This window comes from Pipistrellus kuhlii, unplaced genomic scaffold, assembly GCF_014108245.1.
Source record: "Pipistrellus kuhlii isolate mPipKuh1 unplaced genomic scaffold, mPipKuh1.p scaffold_m20_p_17, whole genome shotgun sequence".
Lineage (NCBI taxonomy): Eukaryota > Metazoa > Chordata > Mammalia > Chiroptera > Vespertilionidae > Pipistrellus > Pipistrellus kuhlii.
In genome coordinates, this window is record NW_023425482.1 from 25,025,009 (window position 1) to 25,046,003 (window position 20,995).

Here is a 20,995-nt window from a genome sequence, read left to right on the forward strand (position 1 = left end):
GCTCATTGAGTGGACAGCAGAAGGACAAATAGAACACTGCTTTTTAAAAACGAATTAGCCTTCTTTTATGTTTCAGAAGAGATAAGACCAAAGTGCTCAGCAGTGAATGATAACATGAGTAGAAGTAATTTCAGGATTTGCTTTAACAAAAGAGGAATCCTCTCTCATCCCATTGACCGTAGTGCCGCCTTCCTATGCGGTGCCCTCGCTGACTGCCTGGAAAGGATCAAGTTCAAAGAGCAGTGGCTCACTTTGAATTCTAGATCCATTCCATTTCGATACTTAGATCTCTGCCTTGTTTACTTACTTTTTATTTTTGTTCTCAAACAGAACCTCTGTTCTGGCATGACAAAGCATCTTAGCTTTTCTGCAGTAACACATATTCTGCATTCTTTCAAATGCTCTCTCTCTTTCTCTCTTTTCTTCCTCATTCTTATCTCAAAAACATGACCTGTATGATTGTATTTTACTAGAATGCCCTTTTCTTTTCCTTTGTGGTGATCCCACTCATTCTTCACATCTCAGGTTAAACATCTTGCTTCATGGAAGTCTTTCTGAAAATGCTGAATCATCAGTTGCCATCCATCAAAATATAAATTAGGCAGCAAGCATATGTCCATAGCAATGTATGTGTTTTAGGTTAATTTTTCTCCCCCACTCAACTTTTAAGAGAACACAATAATGTTCATTTTACTCAATACTTTATCCTAGGGCTTCCTATTATGACTGGTGCCTTGATAAATGTTTTCCCTCATAATGATGGAGTGTTTGACTGATCTCAGATCCAGCAGCAAAAAGCCCTAAAGGAATGGTGATTTCATAGTACTCTGAGTTGTGTTTTTTCCACTCCAGAATAATTTCTATCTATCTTCAAATTAGATAGAAGGTTTCTTTAGAGTCCCCAAAGTCTGGGATTAGTCACAAGAGGATTAGCTATTTAACAAGAATGATGGTGCCTCCATGGGTGGATGATTATAGTCTAGCCTATCACAAGAGGGCTCAAGAGTATACACAGGTTTGGCATCCTGAGATTTGCTAAGGTAAGGTGAACACCCCTTGTCAATCTTAATAAAGATCAACTCATAAGAAATAAAAGTAAGTACTATTTAATCCAGTAGGTAGCAAACCTATATCTGCGTTATCTCCAGAGCCTGAGAATATAAATAATTGAAAGAGGATTCAGAGAAATTAACCGATCCAGAATATGGTAATGTATCATACCTGCCCACCAGCATCTTTCATGATTCTCCCTCTTCACCCGCACCTAACACTCCCTTGGGCCTTTTTATTGCTCCTGTAATGAACTGACTGCTCCATTTTTCCTAACCTCCTTGGAAAATTTTCTTAGAAATTTTAACCAATTCCTAAAGGTCCAAAAAAAAAATAATAATGAAATCTACCAATTACTTATTTAAAAAAGTATATAATCCCTTCAAGCTTTTAAAGAAGGAATAAACTGAGCAGGAGAGGAAGTGAATGTCCTCAGCCTAAATTCAGCTCCTGATGTGCATCTAATCTTTATGAATTTTGTGTAAACATGGGTGTGTACACCTCATTGACTTCCAGGTCATGGTGTGAGTGAACTTTCAGATACCTCATATCCCTAGTCAATAAAAAATAGATCATAAACATAGAACCCCAATTTAATTCCCATTACTGTAAGTGAAGGTGAGCTCTCTCTATGCTGCAATTGCATTTAGGGGTCAGCAAATCACCACCCACAAGACAAATCTACAGGCAGCAGTTTGTTTGTTTTAAATAAAGATTTATTATAACACAATAATGGCCATCGTGTATGTATTGTCTATGGCTACATTCACTGCAAAGTCAAAGTCCCATGGTGAGAAAGACTCCGTGATATAAAGTCCTAAACAACCTGGCCCTTTATAGAAAATGTTTGCTGATCCCTGCAACTTAATAAGGTCTTTTTAGATACTTTAAATAATAGAGTAGATATTGGGACTATACTTCATAAACCTGAAGATTGGTCAGATATTAATTTTTTAAAATATATTTTTATTGATTTCAGAGAGTAAAGGAGAGAGAGAAACATCAATGATGAGAGAGAAACATTTATTGGCTGCCTCCTGCACATCCCATACTAGGGATTGAGCGTGCAATCCGGGCATGTACCCTTACCAGGAATCGAACCATAACCTCCTGGCTCATAGGTTGACACTAAACTACTTAGTCATAATGGCCAGGAAATTTTTATTATTGCTTTTAATCCACGAGGAAGTCCCTTGCCTATACATCACTATCTAATCCTCCTCCCTGAGAGATATTTGAGGTCTTAACAGCTTTTAGCTTTCTTCAGCTCAGTCTTATATTTTCTAATTTTATGTCAAGTCAATACCTTATATTAATAGAAGTCTGACCTTTAATCACAGGAATCATAGTAGCAAAATGATGGCAAAATAAAAAGTGAGAAAAAATGCAAAAAAGTGTTGTTTTTTAATGTGGTGGTGTGTAACAGATTTAGTTCATGTGACCCAAAGAAAGCCACATCTGTTTCTAAACAAAACGTTAAACAGCATATGACTTTGGCACCACCATTTGAGATTGGTAGTACGCATACACACAAATGCAAGCAGTGAATTACAACGAAGTATACCTTTGGCAAATTGCAACTCTGTCTCTGGGGAGGAACATGGGAACAGTGGCCTCAGCCTGCACTATTCTCTGTAGAATTTGGAGTCTTGACCTCCAAGTGGGAAGTTCTCACGGGTCCACTAATTTAGGGTGAGATGGAGAAGAAAGAGAAGAAGAGTTTCAGCGGGCAGTGAGGACTTTCATGGAAGAACATTCCAAACCTTAGTGCAGGAAACATGAAGAGGGCAAGGATGACGAGCCGTTCACTCTAAACAGAAAGTCATGTCCAAAGTATCAGTTTTTAAATTGACTAATTACCATAACAGCAACTAGCACACACAATAGGAACTTCATAAATATTCACTGGACAGAGGAGAACATAAAATAGGCGGCTATAAGTATACACAGCAATAAAATGCCCGATCAACTTGATGATAACGGGAATTTATTAAAATGGAGGTGAATAAAGAAAGGCTTTGTCAATGCTGTATGTCTGACAGTAATTTTGTTTGTAGTTGTCTGTTTCCCCTAGCCCTTGGTATGGATTTGCACAAAGCAAAAAACATACATGCAAACTCATACATTTGTGTGGCTGTCGGGGTCATTCCCCACAACAACCCTCATGATGTCGGAGTCCTCATCTCAGGAACCTGTGAATACATTACCTTTCTTTGCAAAAGAACTTGGCAGAATTAATGTAGCCTAAGAACCTGAGATGGGGACAGTCTTTCAAGTTGCTGAGGTGGGCCCAGTCTAATCACATGACTTCTTGAAAGTGCAGGACTTGCCCAGTTGTAGTCAGAGGATGTTCTGACTATAGTAGGAAGGTTCAGCAAGGTGCAATGTCACTGGCTTTGAAGGTGGAGCAAGGAGGCTGTGAGCCTAGGAATGTGGGTGGCCTCAGAAGTGGGAAAAGGCAAGGAAATGGATTATCCTCCTGAGCTTCCAATAGGAACACAGCCACTCAGACACCTGGAGTGTAACTCAATGAGACTTGAGTCAAATGTCTGCCCTATAAAACTGCAGGACAATGAATTTGTTTTAAGCTGCCAAGATAGTAGTAATTTGTTACAACAGCAGCAATAGGAAACCAATACAATTAGCCAGCATTTAAGCACTGCATGCTTTATATACAGGCATGGAAGTCCCGTCTCTTTTGAAAAATGTATAATAAATGTCTGATAACTCTCTAGCCATATCCCTGCATGGAAACAATTACATGGAGTTGAGTCTTTTTAAGCAAGTGGATAAGCACTACAGCCATCAGCCACTCTCTTCAAAAATTATTCCCAGCAGCCTCATACATGAATGGAACCTGCAAGATCCCTGTGGAATTTGAGTCAGAATCCTATCTGGCCATCATTTAAGTGTTTAGCTTAGATGTATGAATAGGGCAACTGTGTCATTTACAATGCTATGAAGACATGTTTGGAGGAATGAAATGGGACCAAGGATACGAGATACTGGAGGTGGATGCCAAAAGGTGTGACATGGAGTACATGGCGACTCACGATGTTTACCAAGACAGGTTTTATTAGTTCTACCAGCCAACACCATCTCAAACACGATCTCCTTTGTACAATGAGGCACATTGAAATAAAGTTTAATAATTTGTGGGACAGACCGTGACATGTCCTGACTGACTTTCATAAAATATGCCCTTCCATCTTCATTCAAGACTGACATGAATAATCAGTGCTACATGTCTTTTCTGGTTAGCAACAGCATGTCACCTGAGTCTCAGCCTCAGTTCTTCCTCTTTCCTCACTTATCAATGAGTTCAAGTCTCAGATGATAGGATCAAATAAAATGCATGCATCCTACTAACTTCTTTACTGGTCTTATTGTATTCCGTTCATCTATGTATGTATTTATTCATAAATACAGGTTGTCCCTAAAATGTTTACAAACTTTTTTTCCTGACAGCTCAATGGATGTTTCTTTCTTTTTAGATTTAACCCATTGGAATGAAGAGTTATTCAAAGTGTGTATACGTTTTCAGGGATATCCTATATTTATTAAACATCTGATATATGCTAGGCATTACATAAGGCACTTGTGACATCATTATGAATAAAGAAATGCAAATCATTTTATCCTGAAGCTTAAGGTAGAATTCTTCACACTTGCAATGCGAAGCTTAAGGTAGAATTCTTCACAGTTGCAATGCTCATCTTCCTTCTTTATAAGCATAGTGCTCATCACAGTGGCTGAGATATGAAGTATCCAGTCAATATTTAATGAAAGTAAGAGGAAAAAATAGTGAGAGAACAGACGGAGAGGGAAGAGAGAGGAAGAAAGAAGGAAAACAAACAACAGGTTGAAAATAGGAAGAAATATAGTCCTGGTGGGGGGAAAAAAGTCAGGGGAAAAAAGGAAAAATGAGTTTTCTGCATACCAACTTCTCCCAAACAAAATTTGGGCTTGCGCTGACCCTGACAAAAGAGAATAAGCAAGTTTCTACAGAATATGCATCTTGACAGAAATTCATTGTTATTTAATGTAGAATATGAAAGAGCCGGCGATGCCATGTTTTACAAACTCTCGCACTGAATTATTCTAACAGCGAAGGGGACTGAATGGGAATGTCCAGAGGCTTCAACCAACGCGAAGAGTAAAATTTCTTTTAAGTCCCTGGATTTACTTGAAAAACTCATGAAAATTTTATTTCTACTTATAACACAGCCATGTTAGTTTAAACATAAACATACACACATTAGTTTTCTGTCAAATTTGCTAGTGAAATGTATATTCTACATTTCAGCCATTGTTCCTGCACTGTTGCCCACCCCTCACCCCTCCCGGTACACTACCACCTACTCTGAAGTTCTAGGCACCTGCCAGTGTGCGAGGCAATAGACTGGAGAGCTGCCTGGTTCTGAGGTCTCTGAGAGTGATGCCCATGGTGAATGTCACTAGAAACAGCACATGGGAGCCCTTGCCACTGACCAAATACCAGGGGGAGTCGTCACACAATGAATAACCTCTTCTTACTTTATTTTTTATTTTTAAAATATTTTATTGATTTTTCACAGAGAGGAAGGGAGAGGGATAGAGAGAAACATCGATGAGAGAGAAACATCGACCAGCTGCCTTTTGCACATCCCCCACTGGGGATGCGCCCGCAACCAATGTACATGCCCTTGACCAGAATCGAACCTGGGACCTTTCAGTCCACAGACCGATGCTCTATCCCAGCGTTTTTCAACCGCTGTTCCGCGGCACACTAGTGTGCCACGAGATGTTGCCTGGTATGCCGTAGGTACAGACAAGACAAGAATTTTATAATTTTTCACTATTTTGTTTACTTAATATTTCATAATAAAGTAATTATAAAATACTTTCTTTGTGTTTATTTGATTCCTATTCAAGAGAATTACTTTATATATAGTCAACATAGGCACAGAGTTAAATTTTTTAACATTTTCTAATGGTGGTGTGCCTCGTGATTTTTTTCATGAAACAAGTGTGCCTTTGCCCAAAAAAGGTTGAAAAACACTGCTCTATCCACTGAACCAAACCTGTTTCGGCAACCTGTTCTTACTTTACATGCCTGGAGTCCTTTCTGCATTTGAAGGCAGCAATTACTATTGGAGAAACTCCATTTTCGCCATTTCTGAATCGCTTAATAATATGTATTTCCCTTTTAATATCCTTTAGCGGAGACTAAAGTGCCTCTCACGTAATTTCATTAACCCGCACAACATTTCCTTTTTAAAGATGGGCTTTTTCATCCCGTAAGTAACCTTGTTTGATGCTAAGTTAATATCTAATGTCAAATGTTGCTCTGGCTTAAGTAATAGCAATGTTTATAATTGGGTGGCAGTTAGAGTCTGAGCTTTAAATGCAGAGAATATTTTGCTATCAAAGAGTGTGGGCTTTAAAATAATTAAGTGGTGGGAATATAGATAGATATAGATATGGGTATGGATATAAACATATAACAGAGATAGATATTTCTTTTTTAAATCAATGGACTTTTATAGATAATGGCAGAATTTCCACTTATGTGAAATGAATAGTTCTTGATGTAATAGTTTAAATAGATACTACTAGGTATCTAAGCATGCAAACATGTATAAATATAAATGATGATGTTTCAAGTCACTGGGTTGTGTAAAAAGCTGACATTATGTTGCTCAATGGAATGTCTGATACAGGAGGGCCCGTCACAAATGCCACTTTTTGTGGGATTAATGAAAAGTTTTCCAACATACTTGAGAACTGTTTTCCAAAAGACATGGGAACCACTCATTCCCATTATTCCAATAATTCAGCCTGAAAGTTGCTCTCTTTCTGTCAAGAGGAGAGGGTGGTTTATGAAGCCACCCCACAGAGAGAAGGCATTAGTAGCAGGCACTTCCCTGTGAGTGGAATGAAATAGAGCATGTCCCTGACCTGCTCAAAGTGCTTGAATAAGCAAATACAAGAGGACACATATAGAATAATAAAACTGGCATGGCATTTTTTTGTTTACTTTAAAATAGGTGCAGCGTGTTATTAGCATCTCTGTCTGAAATTAATATGATAATTATCAGCTTTTACATTAACAAGTGCAGGATCCAACATAAATCAATTCACGTAGCTAATGTTTATTAAGCTACTATATTGTTTTAGGGGCTGATGTTGGCAGGGACCAGGAATCAGGGGAGGGCAGATGGGGGGGGACCAGGCCTGCAAGGGAGGGCAGTTAAGGGCAATCGCGCCGGCCAGGGAGCAGTTAGGCATCGATCAGACTGGCAGGGGGGTGATTAGTGGGTGATCAGGCTGGCAGGCAGAAGTAATTAAGGGGCAGTTAGGGGTGACCGGGCCAGCAGAGGAGGGCAGCAATGATCGAGACAAAAATAATCCCACCTTTCCTTATGGTGCTTACTTAGAAGATTATTTGGCATAATATAAATAAAAAACATCAGGTAGCAGTGATCATGTGTTTTTTGCTTTGTTTTGTTTTGTTTTTACCAAAGAGGTATGAAGGAAAATGAAGCATGATAAAGAACTAGAGTATGTTACTAAAACAGATTCTTCTCTGCAGATCTGTCCGGGAGGGGTGGCAGTTGAGTATTACAACTAAAGAAAGGGAGCCCTGGGTATTTATCTCTAGGCAGGAGGATCCATAAACTTCTCCTATCCAGTGAGTAGCAAGAATAACAGAAAGGTGTGAATAAGAACCGATGTGTTAAGTGAGACATCCAGAAATAGGCAGACCACGGGCCACATGGATTCCTGCAGGCCTGGTGAGGAGTTGTGGGTGAGGAATGATATGAAAATTCTTTAGAGTGACTTGAGCAACATTTCTTGACCTTATTTATGACTGAAAAGAGATCACTCTAATTACTGTGTCAGAAAAACAAACAAACACTAAACAGAACCAAGGGAAGAATAGGAGGCAGGAGAGAAGATAGGAGAAACCATGATGGGGCTAGAAAATAGGAAAAGATGCTTTGTTGAGAGTTGTGTTTATGTTGTGAAGGGGTAAGGTTTGAGGTATGTTTTAAAGGTAAAAGCAACACAGTTGCTGATGCCTTGGAACGGAAGAGTGAGAAGAGTGGATACTAGAATGACACGGGTATTTGATTTAAATAGCTGTGCAGATATTGATGACATTTACTGAGATGAGAACGTGGGGGGAGGTGATTAATTTGGGGGAGTCAAGAATCAAGAGTTGTGTTCAATGTGAGAGGCCAATCAGCCATCCCTGTGGAGATGGGGAATTGTTAATTGGAGAGTGAGTCTGGAGGGAGTATGAGAGGTCAAAGGTAGAGATACATATCTCCATATTGTCAATGAATGGCTCATATTTACAGTGGGTTTGGATGACAAGTGTTCTGAACTGAAGGTTTATTTAGAGCAGAGAGACAAAGATTGAACCCTGGCTCATTTCCACCAATCAGACCTTAGGAATGGCTGTTATTACAGAACAGGAGTTATTATAGTTTTACTGCTATGGCAGGGATCCAGCTCATCAAGCTCTTTGTCTTCACTAATAATCATCTTCCAAGATTTCAGGGAAAGGCTTAATTAGAAGCATTGAAATTGATCAAAATTTCATATCATTGGCTAAAATTTCAGAGATGGAGAGAGGCTTACAGTTGCTATGGTGCACCTAATGTATGGGACTCATCTACACCACTATCCCATTTGTTCCCTGCACCATTTATACAGCATAATCTGCACAGTCTCTTCTGACCGGTTGAGCAACACTTGAGATAGAAGTTATAATCTCTATTTCTTAACATTTTCTTTGTCATCACCGATACAAACAATAGGAAGAAATCTTGGATTACTTTTGTTCCACAACTGAGATTCCAGATGCTAAGACTGATTCTGATATCACGTAAATCATTATTTTACTCTCATAGCTTTGATTGTGTCCTGGCTATGGAAAGATATAGGACTTAAGTGTTTTCTTTGCCACCAGTTAACTAAACATTAAACTAAAGGGATGCTAGGTTGCTTTAGGAGAAGAATAGAATGAAGTTCAAATAAGGTGACCATCTGTTACTTTCCTCTGCTGATTATACCAGACCTGATACGCTGTAGTGGTATTATATTTAACCAGTATTTTTGGCGGGTCTAATATGTGTCTGGGGCTGGAGGTAGGGAAAAGGATATAGTCCCAACTCTGAAGGGGCTCAGAGTCCAATAGATAGTAGAGATAAGAAATTGCCACAGTATATCAAATGCTCTCGCTGTGTGGCATACAGAAACTGTGAACAGAGGGTAGAGAGTGTATAGGCCCAATTCAATTCCTGCCCTTTCTCCCCCAGAATATATTATACTCCTGGTCACATGGTATTAAGGAGCAAACAGAAAAATCCTGAGATGGGAATGGCTGCCATACTTCCCAAGGTAGTCTGCTTTATGCTAGTTTTTGTCAACCAAGCATACATGTAGAGGCTAATAAAAAAATATAACAATGGACATGTTAACAGTTAGCATTTGGAGCATTTACTCTGTGCCAGGTAAATTATTGAATTTCACTATATTTACAACTCTCTATGGCAAGTTTCCGAGTTTAGAATCTTTCTTTCAATGAAGCAGTGGACACGCACAGAGGTGAGTTGTTATCCTAAGGTTAAGAGGTGGGACGCCAAGTCAGTCTGTCCAACATCAGAGCCTAACTCATGCTTAACCCTGCCCTCTAACAAGAGGGTGAGGATGTAGGAACTTTAGCTTATAGGGAACCAACAAATTAAGTCACGTCTACTAGTCTTTAGGTTTAATATCCTGAGAGCATCTGAGCTGGTGAGGATCTCATAGTGAGAATATTTAAATGCCTACAATAAAGCCAAGTGTGTTATCCAACACCATACATTTTATGTGACTCAAGATCGTGAAGCAAGAAATAAAATATCAGAGTTCTGAGGCTGAACTGATCTAATAAGAGATATGCATTGATTTAAAAAAAAAAAATCTCCTCTGTCAATAGGTAGTAAGCAAACTAAATGACCAGAACTGTTGTTCAATGGTGTGCCATCTCCCACAATCATGGCTGACCCAAATTAATAGGTTTCATTGTATAAAATCTAAGTGTTTAAGAAATAGAAAATGTATAATTCTATTTCAAGTTCTAGAAAGCTTCACCTGAAATAAAAACTAACTATAAAAATGACTTTAATACTTCTGGCCATGCCATGAGCTAGAGCTACCCTTTGAAGAATACATCAGTAGACTTAGATATTCTCCAAGAAAAAAAATGTTAAAAAGTATTTGATACAAATTTTAATAAGCCTAATGGTCCAACCAATTGGAAGTTACATAAAGTCTTTGGGAAGATCTGTTTTTTTGTGTGTTTTTTTCACCTGTAATACGAGAATAATAATGCCTACCTTGCAGAAATATCATAAGGACTGAGTTCATTCATACACAACCTCATCCACATTTTCCAGCATATAATACAAACAAAATGTTTTCATGTTATAGATGTAAAGGAATAACAGAGCATATACTGACAGTTTTCAAGGCGGAGCAATGAAAGAATGGAGCACCTATTGGCACAGGCCTGCCATGAATTTTCTTAGCTTGTTTTTAAAGAAATTTCTTATTTTTATAAAGGTGTCATAGAAAATTATATTAAAATGTATCAAATGTAGAAATGGGAAGAAAATGACTGATCACACAAAAGCAACGGCAGCAGATTTTAAGATGCAATGACCTCTTTACCCTGTTAAGAGAATTTTGGTTATTCCTGGCCTGCTGGGTGCTGTAAACTTGGCTCCCTTGAACAATTCAGATGTTTCTGTGTCAGATCAAACTAGACTCGACTGATATGAAAAATATCCTGCGTTTTTCTGAAGCCAAAAATTATATGCATGCATTTGATTTAGTTTTGTAAGTCCAAGGAGCCTAACGACCATACATAAATAACCCATGAAAACCGAGATCGTGGCATATACAGAGTTTTGCTTTTCATACAGGGCTAAGGGACACACATAATGTGGGGGTAGAGGAAGCAGTCCCTTTTTGTAAGCAATCCCTTTTTGAAAGCAATCCCTTTTTGTCCAGCCTGGCTGTTTGGGAGACTCTGTTTAAAGGTGGGAGATGTCCAGGGACCTATTATTTTATTAAAAATACATTTTGTTGCTGAGATCAGTTTTGCTCAGTGGATAGAGCGTTGGCCTACGGAATGAAAGTTCCCAGGTTTGATTCCGGTCAAGGGCATGTACCTTGGTTTCGGGCACATCCCCAGTGGGGGGGTGTGCAGAAGGCAGCTAATCAATGTTTCTCTCTCATCAATGTTTCTAACTCTCTATCTTTCTACCTTCCACTCTGTAATAAATCAATAAAATGAAAAATAAAATAAAATAAAATAAAATTTTAACTCCCTGTCTTCTTTATAAAAAAAAAATAAATACATTTTATTGATTTTTTACAGAGAGGAAGGGAGAGGGATAAAGAGTTAGAAACATCGATGAGAGAGAAACATTGGTCATCTGCCTCCTGCACACCCCCACAGGGGATGTGCCTGCAACCAATGTATTATACATGCCCTTGACCGGAATCCAACCGCAAACCAATGCTCTATCCACTGGGCCAAACCGATTTCAGCTAGGGACCTATTATTAACTCAAGATTTTCTCTAATAATTATAGAAAGTCCTTTGGTTTCTTTTTTTTAAATATATTTTTTATTGATTTTAGAAAGAGAAGAAGGAAAAGGGATAGAGAGAAAGGAACATCAATCAGAGAGAAACATCGATTGGCTGTCTCCTGCACACCCCCTACTGGGGATCAAGCCCACAACCTGGGCATGTGCCCTGACTGGTAATCAAACCAGGGACCTCTAGTTTCATAGGCTGATGCTCAACACACTGAGCCACACCAGTCAGGTAAAAGTTCTTTACTTTCCATCTTTTGTATCTCTTTAACATCCCAGAATAGGTGCTTTGCGATTAGAATCCTGTGTTAGTTATTTGCATTCATAACATGAAATGGTTCAAGGGCAGACAGGAAACTCTGTCCACACTCCTTTACATCGCATGTTACTGTGGTGCTAATTTTTCCATCATCAGAACAAGTTAATACTATCTCTGGATCTCCACCGCTCTATGATTCGCATGCCCAAACACTGATGTCATGTATATTTTATTAAAACCTTGCCAAGGATCAGCAAAGATAACCGCTCCTACCTCCAGAATTTTTTATTCATGTTTATCCACAATGGGTGAAAGCAGCATGCAAAATAAATGAAGGATGATACCACTAAGGTCTTTAGAGAGATATTAGGAGAGAATCAGCAGAGAGGGCTTATGAAAGTTGTATGAGCCATATATTATCCATGCAGATGCTACGAGGGTCAGAACATTTAGTATGTCATGCTCCACACCAGTCCCAAATAATATACTGGACGCATAATGAAGTGTTAACTTGGAATGGGAAAGTAAATTCTGCCTTTATTTTTATTTTTAATGTATTTGTCTTTTATTACTATTTTATTATTATTATTATTATTATTATTCACCCACAGATATTTTTCCATTTATTTTTAGAGTGAGTGGAAGGGAGAGGGAAAGACAGAGAGAAAAATCCATGTGAGAGAAAGGCATCAATTGGTTGTTTCCTGCATAGACCCTGACCAGGGCCCAGCTCAAGGAGAAGCCTGCAACCAAGATACATGCCTTTGACCAGAAACAAACCCGGAACTCTTCGATCTGCAAGCCAGCACAGTATGCATTGAGCCATACCAGCTAGGGCGATGTATTTGTCTTTAAACATGTTGTTCATATGAGAAGTCCCTGCATTTTCCCACAATTGTGTGAAGCCAGCCCTTGGTAAGGAAATGTCAAACCTCTCTGCTCTATGACAATGTGTGCGCACCAGCTTTGTTTTCTTAGCTTGAGTGGGGCTTGATTTCCTAATGCCATTCACAGTCCTTTTGTCTCAACGTTGCTAATGAATATTGAAACCGAATACAGAAAATAAAGTGCCCGAGACAAGGGCAATAGGTTAAAACAGTCGCCTATTTATAAATGCTCATAAAATATGCCTTTGAGCCCAGGAGTCACCCGGTGAAATGGAAGATGAAGGGGACCCCTTCATAAGTAAGAGGCATTTGTTTTGCTAATTAGCTCGGGTCAGCCGGGGCTGAGGGGAAAATGCATGGTGACATTTCAGACACGGCAGTGGAGATGCGATTTGTGAACCGCGAGGTTAGCAAAATCTATAAGAGGACATACACACATTCATTTTATTATTATATTCTTATGTCTTTGTCCCTTCGTGAATGTAAAGGATATGGTTGTGTAGAAACAGAAGGTCAGGGCTGGAAAGAAATTAGACATAATTTAGTCCAATCTCTTCATTTTTAAAGATGAGGATGCTGCAGTCCGAAGGGGTCAAGAGATTTGCGGAAATTCACATAACTCATGAGAGTGGGAGTGAGGGAAGAGACCCCCTGCCTCCCAGGCCATCCCTCCCATCTTATTCTATTCTCTGAACTGAATGACCCCCAAGTCAAGCACACATTCCAAGAAAACTTCAGAAATGATACCCTGAACACTGTACTGACCCCACTACAGATGACTGAGGAATGGTTTCAAATGCCTCAACCATTTCCAGACTAGATTCTAGTCACCAAATAGATGACTTTGTTGTTATTCAAAGTAGCATTTGAGCTAAGATAAGAACAGCTAATTGATTTACAAGCGACTTGAGGTCCAGAACTTAATTTGTAAGCAACTCAGGGACTTAAAATATCCCATGAGAACTACTGACTGGTGGAATCCCATAAAATCACCATAAAAGGCAACCATTCCTCCTGAAGATAGACCAAGAGATCAGTTTTCTTCTTCAGTGGAGACTCGGCTCTAGTGGCATTCTCTTTGATGAATGTGTGCATTATAGTCAATCCATTGGCCACTTCCTCTGCAGATTCTCTTCAGAGAAAGATTACACCCAAGGATGCTTCACCAGTTAGCTCTCCATAAGACATATCTAGGCAACCAATTGGACAATGGAAGACTAATTAACACTGATCAGCAGATGTGCCTGCTGAGAAAAATTTTATGACTTAGTTCCTGGCAAAAAATAAATAAATAAAAAAATTCATTTGTGACTCCTTACAGAATATCTGGATAGGATTTAAAGCCTATCCCTAAGGCCCTCTTCCCATATTGCAACATCAACGCATCAGTCTTGGGAGTTAGATGAAAGAAACCTGATGAGGACCGCGTGAACGTTTATGTTGAGCTTAAATAAAACATGAAACTAACATCTTGAAAAGACTCTGTGAGTTGAGCACGGCGGCATCCACACTGTTCAAGAATTATTCATGAAGCTCCTGCGCTTCTCCAGGGTTTAGTTGTTTATATCTGATTTTACTTAAACTTCTTCCTTGCCATGATTGTTTTCAGATATTTCGCCTACCCGGATAGGAAGTGTGCAATAACAGGAAGAAACAGTTTGAGCACCTAATGATAAACTAAATGCCTTAATTGCTTGCCGGTTTTCCTTCCTGACTGCTAACTGTGTCTGTGTGTCAGGATGGTGTTGGTGGGAGGCAAGGGAAAGGTTTACATTTAGAAAAAAGCAGACTAAGCAGAAACATCTTACTTAGGACGGTGAAGGCTGATGATCTCCTGAGTTCAGAGACCAGTCAAGTCTGTTCTTTTCTAGTGATTTTGTCACACAGTCCAAGGGGTTCGCTTTAAGAAAAGACCCACATTGCTAAAACCAGTTTGGCTCAGTGGATAGAGCATCAGCCTGAGGACTGAAAGGTCCCAGGTTTGATTCTGGTCAAGGGCATGTACCTTGGTTGTGGGCACATCCCCAGTAGGGGTTGTGCAAGAGGCAGCTGATCAATGATTCTCTCTCATCAATGTTTCTAACTCTCTATCTTTCTCTCTTCCTCTCTGTAAAAAAAAAATCAATAAAATATATCTTTAAAAAAAGAAAAAGAAAAAGAAAAAAAAAGACCCACAGAACAGACACCCACTGACTAAGGTTCATTGACATCCATTCTCTGCCCATTTATGGAAGGGAAAGCCTCTTTTTCCTTGGATTTTTCTCCCTGATACTCAAAAGGTTCCCAGTCTCCAAGCACAGGGTGAATGTGATAACTGAACACCTCAACAGCCTTCAGCTCTGACGTGGCTCAGTACCACCTGGTCTCTGAGACTTACGTGTGGAGCAAGCCCTTGTCCCCCAGTCAACAGTGTTCCTCTCCCTCCAGGAATTCTGGGTCCCAATTTGCTGAGTCAGAAACCAAGAACCCCTCAGGGACAAAGGAGGGCTATTTCTAGTTCTTTAGTGGTTCATAGTTTACAAAGCACTTCCACACATTTTCTCATCTATAACAATAAAAATATAATATGTTAATTAGACCAGATGGCTGGATAACCATCCAGAATGACCTTTCGGACAAAGCTGGGGCTGTGAGGGCTGAGCCCCTTGCCTGAATTTTGTGCACCAGGCCTCTAGTTTGATAATAAAGAACATTTCGTTCCGCTGAAAGCATATGTTAGATGGACAAGGGGCTATGGCAGATGTGATATTTATGGGATTTCACACAGGGCAGGAATTAGCATGGAGAAGCCGAGGCTGTTGAAGGGTGTAAGAGGGACAGGGTGTCATTTGTATTTACATGCAAGCAGAGCTGAAAAGAACATTCGGCAACATTCTTTCTCCCTCTCTCTGTTTTTTAACGTCGGAATGCACATTTAGCTCTGGTGATGTCAGAAAGAATTTGTGCAAATTTAAAAGAAAGAAACTGTTTTGACTCACACCATACGTTAGTTAATAAAACAGAGAGAAAACTAGAATACCGCGCTTATACATGTAAAATAATCCTTTCAGTTGGAGCTTTTTATTCAGTTTAGAATTAAAGGGTTTAATGCAGAGAACAGACTGAAGCGAGTTTTGTGATTAAACGTGGATTATGGTATTTATGTTTTGCAATGACATGTAGCTTCCCCCCCATGCCACTAAATTATTTTTATCACGTTTCACATCCAATTTCTATATTACAGTGTTAAGGCTTTTTATAAAGAAAACAGCTGCATTTTTCCAAAACCACAGAAAGTACTAGAAGATTTTGTTTTTTCAGGAACAAAGTGACAAATACCTCTCTCTAGGCCTTAAATTTATATGCCCTTTATAGCTTTTATATGAAAGTACTTATTCTATGAAGTAAAAAGCATTCAAGGACATTTTTTTTTCTGAGAAAATCTGATGTTGAATATTGTTTAGATCATTTTGTTAAATACACATTTTTGTGGAATAAAGGACACATTCAGAAAATGTGCACAGCTCACAAATGGTATCAAGTCAATTAGTCCTTGAGAAGAAAATACACTTGTTTAATCACAATGCAGATCAAATCTGAATGTGACTAGCACCCCAAAAGCTTCCTGTACACACCATCCCAGTCATCATAGCCCCTAAAAGAAGCTGTACCTATGTCATTGCTGGGGGAAGAAATATTAACCATGCTCTGTTAATGGTGATTACCCCACTGACTAAGGATTAGGGAAAGCACATTCTAACCCGGCTGAGAGTTGTAGGCCCTGAGACATGGGAGTATCTGAGAATTGCCTATTATCATGGAAAGATTAACACCCTTCTTGCAGAAAAGAAGCAATGGAGGCCCAGATGCTTCTGCTCTTTGTGAATCCCCAGCCCACACTGCCTGTAATCTGTAACCACTGAACCCATTTTTATTCCTTTTGCCTACTCCCCTGTGTAATCTTCGTCCTTCTACACCATAACCATCTGGCTTATAGAGGGTGCTGAGCAGATTTTCGTGGATGACCTGCTGCTCTTACATACTGCTGGCAGTATTGGAATAAACACTCTTGTATGATTCAACCCTGTCTCTGCTGAATTGGCTCAAGTAGTGACAGGCAGCCCAGACCCATTGGTTGTCCAGTTTCATCATCTCCACCTTCATTCCTTTTGCCTGTTTTAAAAATGTATACCAACAGAGTTTACATTATGTATTCATTATGTTTGCATTTAAGTATTTTCCTGAATGTTATATTTGCGATATTCATCAATGCTGAGCAACAGCAGCCAGAGCCCCTCTAATCTTTCTGAGGGTTCATTCCCTCACATCTGTGTGCTATTGGTAGTCAAGAATACCGGAGGAACCCTCTGCAAATATCTGGAGTCCTATCTCAATATCTTTCTGATATTCTTTTTTTAAAATATTTTTTATTGATTTCAGAGAGAAAAGGAAAGGAAGAGATAGAATTATCAATGATGAGAGAGAATCACTGATCAGATGCCTCCCGCATGCCCCCTACTGAGATTCGAGCTGGCAACCTAGACATATGCTCTTGATCCTTCAGTCAGCAGGCCAACGCTCTATCCACCTCGCCATACCGAATAGGACCTTTCTGATATTCTTTTTGGCTAACTCCAGCTGCCTTAGCCTTCCTAGATTGCCACTCCAGTCTCCTCAACTCTGGGAGCCTGGCAGGTTCCTCCTGAATGCTTCCTCCTTTCACTGAAACCTGGAAATTCCCCGAGAGGCAGTAAGCTTGGGCTACTGTATGCTTCATCTTGGTTTCCACATCTTTGGGAGAACTGGCCTTCATCATCTGTGTCTAGCTAAAACTGGAAGTCTCATATAGTTTTTCATGGATGCTGGACATTATGGGTAAAAACCACAGTTTTTTAGAGAAATAACTTTTTCATCCAGAAAAGGATACAATACCCCTTCTTCTGGTTGTGCACAAGACGAATCCATCTGTTGATTTAGGTTTGCGTTTTATTTTTCCCAAGACTTCCGGTAGGTTCTGCACGTCTGGATGTTTTTTTCTCAGCCGTTGCTATCATCTCGGAGTTTGTTGATGCAATCATCAAGAAAGAGAGACCCTGGCCAAAAATGGTTTGGCTCAGGGAATAAAGCATCAGCCTGTGGACTGAAGGGTCCCAGGTTTGATTGCTGTCAAGGGCATGTACCTTGGTTGCGGGCACATCCCCAGCAGGAGGCAGCTGATAGATGTTTCTCTCTCATCAATGTTTCTAACTCTGTCTCACTTCCTCTCTGAAAAAAACAATAAAATATATGAGAGAGAGAGAGAGAAAGAGAGAGAGAGACATCCTGGCCTAGAGCCGTGGTCAGCAAACTGTAGCTCAGGAGCCACATGCAGCTCTTTGGCCCCTTGAGTATGGCTCTTCCACAAAATACCATGGCCTGGGTGAGTCTACTTTGAAGAAGTGGCATTAGAAGAAGTTTAAGTTTAAAAAATTGGGCTCTCCAAAGAAATGTCAATCGTGGTACTGTTGATATTTGGCTCTGTGGACGAATGAGTTTGCCGACCACTGGCCAGGAGGGTTCCCTTTACTCTACAAGGAGGCAGGGGGTTGCTGGAGTGGAAAAGGGTGTGAGGCTGAGAGCCACCTGCTGACAGGGCGAAGTCTGAGAGCACAGTCTTCTTCAAGAAACATTCCAGACCCGCAGGGCCCGACACACAGCCCCCTCCCCATGCTCCTTTCTTTCCCGGTGGAAAGAATTGTTAGGGAAGAAAAGGAGTGTCCTTTCTGCCTCTGGCTCCCAGGGATTCTTAATTGCTGTCAGCTCACCCTTGAACTTGGAAAACCCGTTAAACATTAAACGTGAAGCTGCTCTTTTTCCTCTTATCCACATCCATAGTGATTTCCTTCCTTTTCCAGCTGCCTCACCAAGGGTGACAACAGCCGGGAGTTGGTTCTCCCCTAGGATGAGCTCAGCGCTCTCTCAGCCTCAGTTCACGAGCTATCTTCATATTCTCAGCGCTCTGCGGGGACTCATCAGCACGCCTGTGTGGGTTATCCAGCATGTCCTCATTACTAAAGCAGGGGCATTTGTTTCCTGCAATTCTTGACACCTGAAGAGATGTCTATGCCAGGTAATTTTTAAATTAAAAAAAAAAAAAAATCCTCACCCAAGGATATTTTCCATTTATTTTGTTAGGGAGAGTAGAAGAGAGAGAGGGAAAGACAGAGAGAAACATCGATGGGTTGCCTCCTGCAGGAGCCTGGACCCAGGGCTCGGGCTGGGGAAGAGCCTACAAGGAAGGTATGTGCCCTTGACCAGAATCAAACCCAGGACCATTCTATCCCCAGGCTGACCCGCTACCCACCGAGCCAAACTGGCTAGGGCTTTACTTTTTAATTTAAAAAAATTCCATTTTTTAAATTTTATGTTTAAATTATAATTTATATTCAATATCATTTTTGTATTAGTTTCAGGTATACAGCCTAGAGGCCAGACAACTGTGCCTCAGTTTACAGAAAAGCACGGAGTGTATGCATGATGCTATCTCCCTCCAGCAGAAGCAGTTTTCGTCTGAGAGACCACTGGAAGGTAGCCTGACTGTCTCCATCCAGTTAGTGAGTTAATTCATGGCTGAGTTTTAGGCTGTTCCACTTCCGGTTGCCCTATTCCTAGAACAAAGTCCTTTCAGGATTTAAAGTGAAAGCCTAGGTGCTTACCAGGGCTTCTGATCCCCAGCAAGTCCTAGAGTTCAATTGTTTGTTTGTTTTGTTTTTTAACAAATTCTTATTCAGTGGTTAGCAAACTCATTAGTCAACAGAACCAACTACCACTAGTACAATGATTGATATTTCTTTTGAGAGCCAATTTTTTAAACATAAACTTCTAGCACCACTTCTTCAAAATAGACTCGCCCAGGCCTTGGTATTTTGTGGAAGAGCCACGCTCTAGGGGCCAAAGAGCTGCATGTGGCTTACTAGCTGTGATTTGCCGACCACTGTTCTTATTTATCTCAGAGAGGAAGGGAGAGATAGAAACATCAATGATGAGAGAGAATCATTGATTGGCTGCCTCTTGTACACCCTACACTGGGGATCCAGCCCCCAACCCGGGCACCTGCCTGACCAGGAATGGAATTACAACCCCCTGGTTCACGGGTCAACACAACCACTGAGCCATGCTCACAGTCAGTTCAATTGTTTTTCTTCCTCAGCATTGCAAGGTTGACAACGGTCTGCCAAGCTTTTCAACTTCTAAGCATCAGCTCTCTCTAAAATTTTCCACATTCTATTCCTTGAAATTTATGTGATAACAAGTGCCTTGTGGTCAAATTAAGCAAAATAAACTGGTTGTCTTGTTCTGTTTTGGTTTCCAGGGATCTTTGCTCCTCACTCCCTTCACAGTGCTTTTGCTTTGAGTTATCCTTTCAAAAGGAAAATACTATTGCTTCACTTTTAGTGTAAAACTCACTACAATTCCCACTCACAATGGAAAGCAATGGCATTTTTATTAGGGCATCAGCCAATTTGTATTGTCCTAACTTGGACAAAAAATATATTTTCCCACCTATAGCCTGAACCCCGGATAGGATTGTGTTGTGAAATTGTGCACCTAAAACCTGTATAAATGTGTTAACCAGTATCACCCTAATAAATTCAATAAAAAATAAATAAATGAGCTCAACAATCAGGACAAAAAAAAAATTAAGCTCTAATAAGAAAGACCTGCCATCATTGTGAAAGTTTATGTATAAATAATGCTTTGATTTTTTCACAAGAATCCTAAAAGCCGTGTAATACTTTTTTTATTTTAATAATGAAAATACTACTATTAATTAAATATTAGGATTTGAACCCAAAACTATCACTCTCAGAATTTCAGTGTGTTTTGTTTTGTTTTTTTGCAGCATCACTCTCTTCATCAGAAGGTCAATATGTATACATGACAGGAAATGAATGCAACTTCATTTCCGAGATATGCATCCTGACACATATTCATAGACCTAAACACACATCCTATATAATAAAAGGCTAATATGCAAATCAACTGAACTCAGAATGACTAGTCCCTAAGATGCACACTGACCACCAGCAGTCAGACACTCAATACAGGAGCTGCCCCCTGGTGGTCAGTGTGTTCCACAAGAGAGCACTGCTCAGCCAGAAGCTGGGCTCATGGCTGGCGAGTGCAGCAATGGTGAAGGAAC